General features: G+C 47.8%; 1 long non-coding RNA gene across 1 annotated transcript; it reads right to left on the reverse strand.

The window, feature by feature from the left end:
• Positions 1-321: 321 nt before the first annotated feature.
• On the reverse strand, positions 322-3,090 carry LOC143669307 (uncharacterized). Its single transcript, XR_013168853.1, has 3 exons — positions 2,786-3,090; positions 1,514-1,588; positions 322-390 (listed from the first exon to the last, which is right to left on the reverse strand). It is a non-coding gene; the product is annotated as an uncharacterized LOC143669307 (long non-coding RNA).
• Positions 3,091-11,167: the final 8,077 nt, after the last annotated feature.

Below are 11,167 nucleotides of genomic sequence, written 5' to 3' on the forward strand. Positions count from 1 at the left end.
GGTCTTGGCACTGATTATGAAGGTGACATTAGAGGTGACATGGGAGCTACCTCCTGCTGTGGAACTGATGCTACTTGTGTTGAAGTAACTGGTTCCAGCTCTGTAGTGGGCAAGGAAATCCCTTCTGGAGGTGGCAACTGAGCTGCCTCCAGTTCTGAAGATGGTGCTTCTCCTGGTGAAGTGGATGGATCCAGATCAGAAGTCATCAATGATTCCACCTCTGGAGGTGGCAGTACAGGTTGCATCAGAACTACTGTTCATCTCTGGAACTGATGCTATAGAAGTTGATGCCTCCAGTTTAGGCTCTGGATCTAGCATGATGTCTGGTGCAAGCAATGGCCCTGGCCATGGACATTGCAGTGATTTGCAACTCTGGGTCTGACATGAGAGCTGGAAGAGGAGGAAGATGCAAAAAACAAGTCTGACTTTCTATGGGCCTTTCCAGATGCAGAAGTGGCTGCACTGTCTCTACGATCAGCCCTACCCACACTTGCTACTCCCAAGACATCTTCCCAGACTACAATCCCCCAGGGGACTGTTCTGAAACTCTTCTTAACTTGGGGCCCAAAGGCAACCTTTTGAGTTTCCTCAAGTGAGCCCTGGATCCTTGCCTTCCCTGCCCTCATCTCCAGTGCTCCTCATCTTCTGTCTCAGTCTCCCAGGGCTCTGAGCGCTCCAGCTGAGAAAGGAGGACGTGAGCATACCTTTGCAGGTCAGACCCAGGCAGCGCGAGCATGACCATTGCAAAGGCCACCAGCTGTTTGAGGCAGGGAATGTTCGGGGGCTGGCAGAAATCCTCTGTGTACTCATCCAGTCAGGTGAGCAAGAGGCTGGGCAGACGGGCGGGCAGCAGAGTGAGGGGAACAGCCACTCCTGCCAAGCTGCTCTCTAATGACCACCCTCCCAGGGTTGAGGCTCCTGGGTCAGACAAGCCAGACAAAATTCACCATCTGTCTCCCTTGGGCCCCCTCCCACAGGGATGGGGCACAGCCCTGGCACACAGCAGGAGCTTCATAAATCTCTGCCCGATGAGGGAACAGAGCCAGTCTTCCAGCGTCAGACTTCCCTGGTCACTAGTGGGTCCTCTGTCCAGAGTTCCTCCACTGAGGTCATGCCTAATTCTCTGAGTCAAGTGGGGACCCTTCTTCCCACACTGTCTGTCTGGCAAAGGACAGGGCACGGCCCCCCACAACCCCCAGCAGCCAGGCTCTAAGGCAGAGTCGTGAACTGTGTTCTGTGGCTTGTGGCGTGGGGTGGGGTGGGGTTGGGTGTGGAGAGGCAAGGAGAGTCTGAGTGAGCTGCGGGGGGTTCTAGAGCCCCAGGGTGCCCTATACAGCCTGTAACCCAGGAGCCCTTCTGTAAGCCTCTGTGATCCTGTCCTGCAGGGTCTGGAGCTCTGGCCTCTGCCCTCCTGTGAGAATCATGAAAGGGACCAGAGTTCTCTGCCCAGTTGCTCCTGTCCCTGGTCCCCTCCCCATCCTGGGCTGGGAAGAATGAGTCCCTCGTTCCTCACCTGGAGCTCATTCACTTTTTCAAGCACTTCTGGCCTCCTCCATCCTCAGCACTAAAAGTGTAGTTCACTCGGTAGCTAGAGGGGACATGAGGATTTCACATGTTACATCCTGGTGCACCTCCTGCTGTTCATGTCCAATGCTGCTCTCTGACTCCCTACTATAAGGGAAACCCAGGAGCACAGGGACGTTTTCAGCTTTGTTCAGTGAAGTAGGCTTTGCTGGTTTAAAATGGTTGTGTACCCCAGGAAAGCCATGATCTTTAAACCTGATTCACTTTTGCTGGGTGGGATCTTTTGATTAAGTTGTTTCCATGGAGATGACTCACCCACTTGTGGGTGGTACCTTTGGATTAGGTGATTTCCAGGGAGATGTGTTTCTACCTATTCAGGGTGGGGTTGCTCACTGGAGTCCTTTAAGAGGGAGCCATTTTGGAAAAAGCTTTAGATCCCATGCAGCCAGAGCCCTTTGGAGACGAAGAAGGAAAATTCTCCCTCTCCCCACCTCGGGGGAGCCAGATGAAGCAAGAAGCCAAGAGATAAAGCTAGGAGATGGTGTCATGTGCCTTCCCAGCTGACAGGGGTCCAGAAGCCAAAGATCTCAGCAGATGCCAGCCAGGTTTCTTCCCAACTGACAGAGGTGTTCCAGACACCATCAGCCTTTCTTGAGTGGAGGTAACCTCTTGTTGGTGCCTTAAATTGGACAGTTTAAAGCCATAGATATTTAAACTTACAACTTAATTCCCTTTTTAAAAGCCATTCCACTTGTGGTATATTGCATTCTGGCAGCTTTAGAAAACCAAACCTAACCTAAGTGCCTTAAAATGTTGCCTGCATATCATAGACTCTTCATATATGTTTGATAAATGAATGAGCCCTGAGTTGCATCTTCCCAGATAACAGGGCTCTTCTACCAGAGCCCTGTATTGCAGTTTAGGTATATCAAGGATGGGGTGCACAGAGATGGAATCTCAAAATTCCTCTGAATGGGATTACAGATATCTAAAGGTCACTTTGAGGCAGAGCTTCTCACATGGAGAATTACTAAATATTGACAAAACCTCCCAAGTACCACCTTTCCACAGAGCCCAGCAGGGAGAAGCACTTTCTATGGCTCAGCCCATGGAGTCCTGGTGATGACATAGGAGGTTGGTCCTGCTACCACCCCACTTTCCAGAGAAGGAAACTGAGGCTAGAAGCAACAGTGACCTTCCCCAGATATACAGCTTGTGGGTGGCAGAGTCACCCTAGGAGGGAGGAGGGGCAGGTGCTCACCTTTGGACACCAGGTCCAGGACCTGTTGGATGGAAAGGAATGTCCGGTAATTTACAAGGAGAATGTTTTTGTAGACTTGGTCACCCTTTTGGAAAGCAACCCCAGGAGCTGCATGAGCTTCCCCGAAGAGCCCTCTCTGTCTGTGCACTCTGGGTCAACCATATCCTCTTCAGTGATGACAAGTTTCCACACTAGGATGGGGCAGAGCAGGAGCAGATGGGCAGAGTCTGTACTCAGAAGCCAGACGGCAGGTGGGCGGAGGGTGCAGACCTGCCTTTCCCAGGCCTTCCATGATGTGAGTAGTAGCGCATCTAACAGAACAAAGCACAGCATCCAGAGTAGGATCCATGTGAGGGAACAGTGAACAATCACGAGACCTTCACTGTCATTCTGGGAGCAGTCGCAGAACTTCCCTTTATCACTGCCTGAAAAGTGCTTTTCCTTGTATCACTGCCTGGAGACCTCACAACCCACCCCATTCATGAGGTGAGGAATCCTCAAGGGGCTACTCAAGATCCCTCATCAGAGGACAGAAATATTCCCAGTCGGGCTCAGGATCTTCCCTCCATACCTGGGGACGTGGGGTCTGCTCCAGACAGGGAGGGAAAGGGTCTTCTCACATCTCCTTTCTTCCTCACTTTGGAGGCAGTGCATGGAGAGCACTGAGATTATGAGAACACCGTTGATATCATACCAAAACTCTACTTGAATATCTTTTGCCTTAAAGGGATATCTGAGAACCTACAGTCATAGTGATCCCAGGGGTATCCAGATAGGAGAAAGGTCTCCTCATGCTGAGGCCCTGAACAGAATCCTCAGACAAGAGCAAACAAAATAAGCCTTCCGCAACTGGGTTGGGTGCCAGCTCTCGTAGGGCAGTCCCAAATCAAATCACCCACATGATTCCATTTGTCCTACTGACACCAGAGTGGCCAAAATGCAAGAGAATGTTCACAATTGGACCAGATGGATACAGGGGAAGCAGCCACATTCAGGGACTATTGGTGGTCACTCAATTGCTGCTGCCTTTTGGTGGTTTGGTAACTCAAGCTCTTAAATTTCTTCTGCATCTGTATGACCTGGCCATCCTATTCTGGGGATTCTCTCCTGAGAAGTGGGAATGGAGAATCCAGAAGGAATCACAGAAAATGGTCCCTGCAGCACTGCTGAAATGGCCCCCAAAGGAATCTTGACAGGGCCTGATAGCCGAGAGAGGCTGAACCACTGTTCTGTGTAGCCTCCCTTCTGTGATATGGCACAGTTCCTGGCCTGAAAGTTCAAGGGGTTGTGCTATGTGAATGTGCAACTTCCACAGACTCTGATGTCATAGAGTGACCCCCTTTCCTTTTCAAAACCGCCCTCGAGAGCATGAAGAGCCGTAAAGCATGGAGAAGGTGTAGTAGGACTATAGCCAAATGCTCCAGGGATGGTTGGGTTCTAGCAATGATAATAAAAATGCAGCAAGGTATCTTAGGGATTACCTTGAAGTGAAAGTGTTCAGATGCTACTGAAAATGGTGAAAAATGACTTTCTGCCAGGTTAAGAACAGGGCTGCGTGGATTGATAGGGTAGGTGAGGGGTGGAGGCCCAGAAAGGGGCTGAAACTTTGGGCAAATCAGATGACAAAGACTCAGGGATATGGGCCTACTGACTACCTCATCTCCACCTGGGATGGAGAATCTGCTGCCGGTGTTCTCACCTGCACACAGTTCTGGCATGGAGCGGGTCCAGCGTGTTCACAGATACTGCATAGGGGACTCCCTTGAGCAGCTCCTCACTGACTTTCTACGTGGAACTCTGCAAACACAGTGCCCAGCAGCCACACAGGAGACATCAGGAGGCTTCCCTGCCATCCCACAGGGGAAGTACCCCATGCTAACTCTGTGACCCAGGCCAGGCACAGACAGGTGTCTGCACGAACCTCCACCTCCATCCTCGGAAAGAGATGACAACTTTTGGGCCCAGGATTAACATGTTGAATGATGGTTGCCTCACCATTTCTACTTGCCTTCCACCAGCAACCCATGGCTTGTGAACATGGAGGGCCTATAAGTTTCCCAACCCTTCCCTGGACAGAACCGTTCCTCATACCTCCTGCACAGTGAAAGGCACAGGGATATGGGGCTGCCCAAGCAATATGACAATACTAACATTTCCAACTGTCTGACATTGGGCTACCTTGACTTACTTTTGGGTACCTACTGGCCAGTGGACAGCAGCTTCATGCTGGAGCATTGAGCCAACATCTAAATCTATAGAAAAAGATCTCACTTCTATGTTTCCTGAGGCCAGATCCTCAAGATCTATGAACACAACAGGAGAACATGTTTATCTCTCAGGTACCTCTGGCAATGTGAGTAAAGTAGAGTGCTCTCTGTAGGATATGGGTGATTGGCTACCAGGGTTCCAAGTTCTATTGGGCTCCATCTCTAAGGAAGTGAAGTCACATCCTTGGATCCCCTAAACTAAAGCCTCTCAACAGAAAGGACCTGAATAAGGCCACTCAGGACTCATGGCATGTCGTCCTCCTCAAGCGTGTCCTCCTGCTCACTGCACCCACTTTCCACAACACATCACCCCTCCCCCAGTGATTCTCAGGAAGGCCCGGATGTAGACAGAGGCCCTGGCGTGTGAAACAAGTGTCCATCACCTGAAGGATGGATAAACAAAATGTGGTGCTCATAATATGATGAGAGAGTAAACCATTGATTGTATACTTTGGATGATAACATAGTATGTGAATATATAGTATATAAGTAAAACACTTTTTAAATGTGGTATATACATGAAGAGAACATAATTCAGCAGTAAGAAGGACTGAAGCATGTGAAAACATGGATAAACTTTGAGAACGTTATGTTAAGTAAATTAAACCAGGCACAAAAGGACAAATATGATTTCACAAATAGGAGCTAATTATAATATGTAAACTTATACACCTAAGATTTAGGATCTTGGATGCTAGGAAATAGAATGAAGCTCGAGAATGGGGTACCATTGCTTGATGTACCCCATTAAGCAGAATTTTAAACTAGGTTGAACTTAAACATTTGGAAATGTACAGGGGTGCTGGTAGTACATTATTGTGAGTATGATTGACAGTGCTGAGTTGTGAGTGAATATGTGGAAAGGTGAACTTTTGAGTTATGTATGTCACCAAAAGGAAAGCTGGAGGTTAAAACCTCCGAATGCTTAATACGGTGAATCCAGTGGTGAAAAAAGATTGTGATTTAACTATACAAATATAAAACAGTTATTTCATTAAATAGAACAACTGAATGACACTATTACAAGGAGTTAATAATAGAATGGTATATGGCGAAAATGTGTCTATTAAAATCCACAGACTACTAAGAGTAATATCTTAATATTCTTTCAAAAGAATAACAAACTAAGGCAATACTCTCAAAAGAATAACAAACTAAATAACAGGGGTAAGAGATTTTTCTGTTTTTTAATTTTAATTGTTAAAATTTCTCCTTCAAAAGTAATAAAAATATTCTAGAATTGATCATGGTGATGAATATAATACTATGTGATGATATTGTGAGCCATTGATTGTATAATTCAGATGGATTGTATAGTGTGGGAACATATCTCAATAAAATTGCATTAAAAATTTTACCCTACAGAAAGTGTGCGTTGACACATATACAATTTGGTTAGAACTTGAGGGGACCCAGGGAGCACACAGTTCAAGGATCCCAGTCGGGGGGGGTGAGTATAAGGTTTAATGGATGCTCTTCTTCATAGTCATATTCATCTCTATAGGCTCTCACTATGTGCAGCTTTCCTACCAAGATCCCATCTTTATTAAGACCATTTACTTGCACATGTTGAGAGACCCACCCGGGGATTTTCTATCCCAACACTTCTGTCCTGTCCCAGGTGACTGAAGGATATCCACAGCAATGAGGGTGCAGGTTCTCCATGCACTGAAAGGGATAGGGGTGACTTCCCAAGACCAGCGATGACCTGAGAGCCACTATGTCCCTCCTGACGTGAGAGACCACCTCCAGCAGGCCTGATGAGAGCCACTTGGGGTAAAAGAAGGCCCTGAAACCTGCGGACCTAGGCTTTGGGCTCCACTCTGGAGATAGAACAAGTGCCCAATGACCTAATTCCCAAAATATTGAACCCAGGTGTGACCATGCTGTGAGGGAAGGAGGTCTCGTGTTGATCCACGGTGCCAGGGCCAGGCTCATCTCTGGGATTCATCTCCCATGCTGTCAGGGAGACTTTCATGCTTGGATGTTATGCCCCACATAGGGGGCAGGGCAATGATTTCACTCACAGAGTTGGGCTTAGAGAGAGAGAGGCCACATTTGCGTTACTTCCAGAAGTAACTCTTGGGCATAACTAAGGTAGGCCAAGCTTTGCTGCCATATGCATAAACTCCGCCACAGCAAGCTCAAGATTAAAGGCTTGGCCTATTGATGTGGGTGTCCCTAATGTTTGACACAATTTGCGGGGTTTCCCCACTAGCAAAGCTTAATAGTTCCATACTTTTTCCACCACCCCTCAAGGGACTTTGCCAAGACTATTTGATTATCTGCACTTGGATTATTTCCATCTTTTGGTGATTGTGAATAATGAGATGTACATTGGTTTCCAAATGTCTGTTTGTGTCACTGCCTTCAGCTCTTCTGGGTAAATATCAAGTAGTGCTATTGTTCGGTCACAGGGCAACTCGGTATTTAGTTTCCCAAGGAACTGCTAAACTGTCCTCCATAGCAGATGTACCATTATACATTCCCACCAGTAGTGTATGAGTGTCTCAATTTGTTCACATCCTCTCCAACGTTCTTGGTGAATTTTCCCTTTTATGAATATATAGTGTCCTACTTTGTCTCCTGTGATGTCTTTACATTTAGTCTATTTTGTCCAATATTAACATAGCTGCTCCTGTTTTCTTTTGGTTACACCTTGTGCAGAATATCTTTTTCCATCCTTTCACCTTTAATCTATTTGTATCCCTGTGTTTAAAATGAGTCTCTTGTAAGAAACATGTGGTAGTTAGATTCAGTTGTTAACTTGGCCAGGTGAAGGCACCTAGTTCTGTTGCTGTGGACATGAGCTAATGGTACGTGAACCTCATCTGTGGCTGATTACATCTGCAGTCGGCTAGGAGGCGTGCCTGCTGCAATGAATGGCATTTGACTTAATTGGCTGGTGCTTAAATGAGAGAGCACTACCTAGCACAGCCAAGTAGCTCAGCATATCTCATCTCGGCACTCGCAGCTCTGCCCAGGCTGAGCGGCAGAAAGAAGTCACGCCAGGGAAAGTTGTTGGAACCCAGAGGCCTGGAGAGAAGGCCAGCAGAGACCATCCTGTGCCTTCCCACGTAAGAAAGAACCTCAGTGGAAAATTAGCTGCCTTTCCTCTGAAGAACTAACAAAATAAATCCCCCTTTATTAAAAGCCAATCTATCTCTGGTGTGTTGCATTCCGGCAGCTAGCAAACGAGAACAAAGCATGTAGCTGGATTATATTTCTTAATCTAGTCTGATAATCTGTATCTTTTCATTGGTAAATTAAGTCCATTAACTTCCAAAGTTATTACTATAAAGGCTTTTCTTGGATTCACCATCTTATTCTTCGGATTTTATATGTCAGTTCTATATATTATTTTTCCTCTTTCTCTTTTTACCAATTCTGTGCCCTCCTCCAGACCTCCCTCTCCTGTTCTTTCTTTTCGGCCAGCAGAACTCCCATGTACTTCTATGTACTTCTCGTAGGGCTGCTCTCCTGTTGACTGATTCATTCAGCATTTGCTTGTCTGTGAAAATTTTAATCTCTCCCTCAGGTTTGAAGGACAAGTTTGATGGGTAAAGAATTCTTGGCTGGGACATTTGGTAAAACAAAATAAGCCAGAAACAAAAGTCCAAGAATGGTACGGCCACCTTTAGAAAACGCTTATCAGAAAACAGGGGCATAGACTGTAAGCGTTTTGAGCAAACACATTAAGTCTGGAGTGGTGATTATTATTTCTGGATTTTGAGAAGCTGTTTGTGTCAGACTAGGGGAGACAGACTAGGAAGTAATGTTTCTTGCGTGTGCTACCAGGAACAGACGCAATGTTCCTGCTAGGTGTTTGAGCAGCGTGCTTGTGCTGGAAGGGGTGGGTGCAGGGGTCAAGAGGTCAGTGCACAAATCAGTGGGCGCCCAGCAGGGAGGGTGTGGCTGTGCATAGGGGAGGGTCTGTGGTGTGCGCATGTGCAGAGCTAGGGGTATTAGGCCCAGGCGGCACCTGTGTGGGCTGGGGGTGGGTGTGGCCTGGACACTAAGGTCAGATCTTGCCCAGAGCGGGAGGGTATGGTGGTGGTGCATGTGTGCCTATCTGGGAGGGTTGTAAACTGATGGACAGGTGCATGGAGCTCAGGGGTGGTGGGGCAGGGTTGAGCAAACTTATGGCCTGGGGAAGGGTGTGGTGTGAGTATGAAAGTGAGTACCTGCAACCTGGATGCATGGATACAGGGGGAAGGAAGGGAGAGGTGGGGGATGAGGGGCTGGGCGCCAGCGCATTTGTCTTGGGAGGGGTAGGGTGAGAATGTGTGCAGGAGAGGTGGTTCGGGGTGGGACAGGCGGGCTGGGACAGGCTTGGGCACAGGCATGGGGCTGGGTAGAGGGCAGGGAAGCATGGAGGGGGGTTGGTGAGGGCGCTTGGAGCACCGTGGGGGTGGGTGACTGGGCTCCGGTGGGCGAGGTTTGGGGTAAGTAGCGGGTCTGGGGTAAGAGAGGCACACGTGAGGGTAGCACACGCAAGGAACATTGCTTCCTAATTTGTCTCCCCATCCATGCACTCCTGAGGGCTCTGGGCTTCTGTTGGGAAAGGGGCCTGTTAGGCTGTTTGCATCGGCTGAATGGTCTCAGGTTTTCTGTGTTTCAGTTCTTCAGCTTTTGAAACCAGGGCTTCTCTGTGTGGTGTAGAAGACCTTCCCAGGTCACTTACACCTTGGTTTTTCCATTCCATTCCAGTAGCCTTCCCGTCTCTTCTCTAGCTGTTCATTGGGGCAGGATAAACTCCATCCATCCTATTCCACCATCTTCCCAGAATTCTGGGTATGTTTTAAATAATCATCTTCTTCGTACTGTACTTATAAGTTTACAAAAAAAGAGTTGCAGAGAAAGTACCGAGTTCCCATATATGCTTTTCCAATCGCAGTCTGTCCGCTCATAAACATCTTGTTATTAGCAAACCAGGGTGGAATTATTTTCAGTAACTGAAATATATAGTGTACCTTAGGTTCACTCAGTGCCTGCAGAATTCTGTGGGTTCACAGAGGCATGACGTCATGTGTTCAGCAGTACAGTGGCCTGCGGGCCACTTTCAGTCTCCTAAAAGTGCCCGGTGTCCCTCCTATTCATCCTGCCTAACCCCAAACCCATGACAGCCAGGATCTCTCTAACATCTATGTAGGTTTGTCTTTTTCTCAAGGGTCATGAAGTTGAATTCCTAGGACGTACCCTGGTAGGAATTGAGGTCCTTGCAAATATTAATTTGAAAGTTACTCAAATTCAAATTTCTGAGGTGGTTTCTATGTCCTCTGGAATGTCCTTTGATCTCTAATGCCAAGGAATTCCGATGGTCAGACTTGACTGACACTGAAATGTACCTTCTCTGCGAAAAGGGGGCCTATGTGTTTCCTTCAGGAAGTCACGGAAGGTTCACTGGCCATTCTCACTTCTCCCACATGTAATGAACTGACAACCCTGCATGACTTCAACTTCTTACTTGAATGACCAAGTGAGAGCTGGGATCCCATTCAAATCAACACAGTACATGAAAGAACCAATCCTCAGCTCCCAAGCTGGAAGAAAACAGGATTTACTATAATATTAAAATCTAGCATCTGCTATTTACAGGAAATTAATATTACCCCTCTCCCATAGGTACATTCTTTTTGTCTTTAATACAAAAATTCAAAAATCCACCCATCTCGCCAAATATGCTATCCCACTAGCCCTGTCTCCAGTGGTCTCCAAAACCCAGGAAGCTGTGGATCTTGCAGAGCTTGGAATTTGATATCTGAGGCACCCTGCTGGTTCTTCCTTCCCTCCCTGGAAGCCTTGGCTGAGAGAAGAGGGCTTTCCTGTCCCCCAGGGTTGAGTGGCTGGGGTGAGAATACCTACAAAAGCTTCACTCCTGGTAGGTCCCTGTGGTAAAATGTTTGCTGCAGCCTGGGAAACACTGCAGGGGGATAAGGAGAGGCCAGGATTCTGGGAAGGTCATGGGTGGGTCTCCTGGGCCCGAGGTGAGGGCAGTGCCCCATAGGGCAGCGAGTGGCCCATGGGACGTCAGGGCAGCCTGTCAAAGGGCAGAGTCATGCCAAGCAGGAGGAGAGGTTCAGAGCTGACCTGGAGTCAGGGTGAGGGGGCCTTG

Source organism: Tamandua tetradactyla, chromosome 25 (genome assembly GCF_023851605.1).
Source record: "Tamandua tetradactyla isolate mTamTet1 chromosome 25, mTamTet1.pri, whole genome shotgun sequence".
Taxonomy (NCBI): Eukaryota; Metazoa; Chordata; class Mammalia; order Pilosa; family Myrmecophagidae; genus Tamandua; species Tamandua tetradactyla.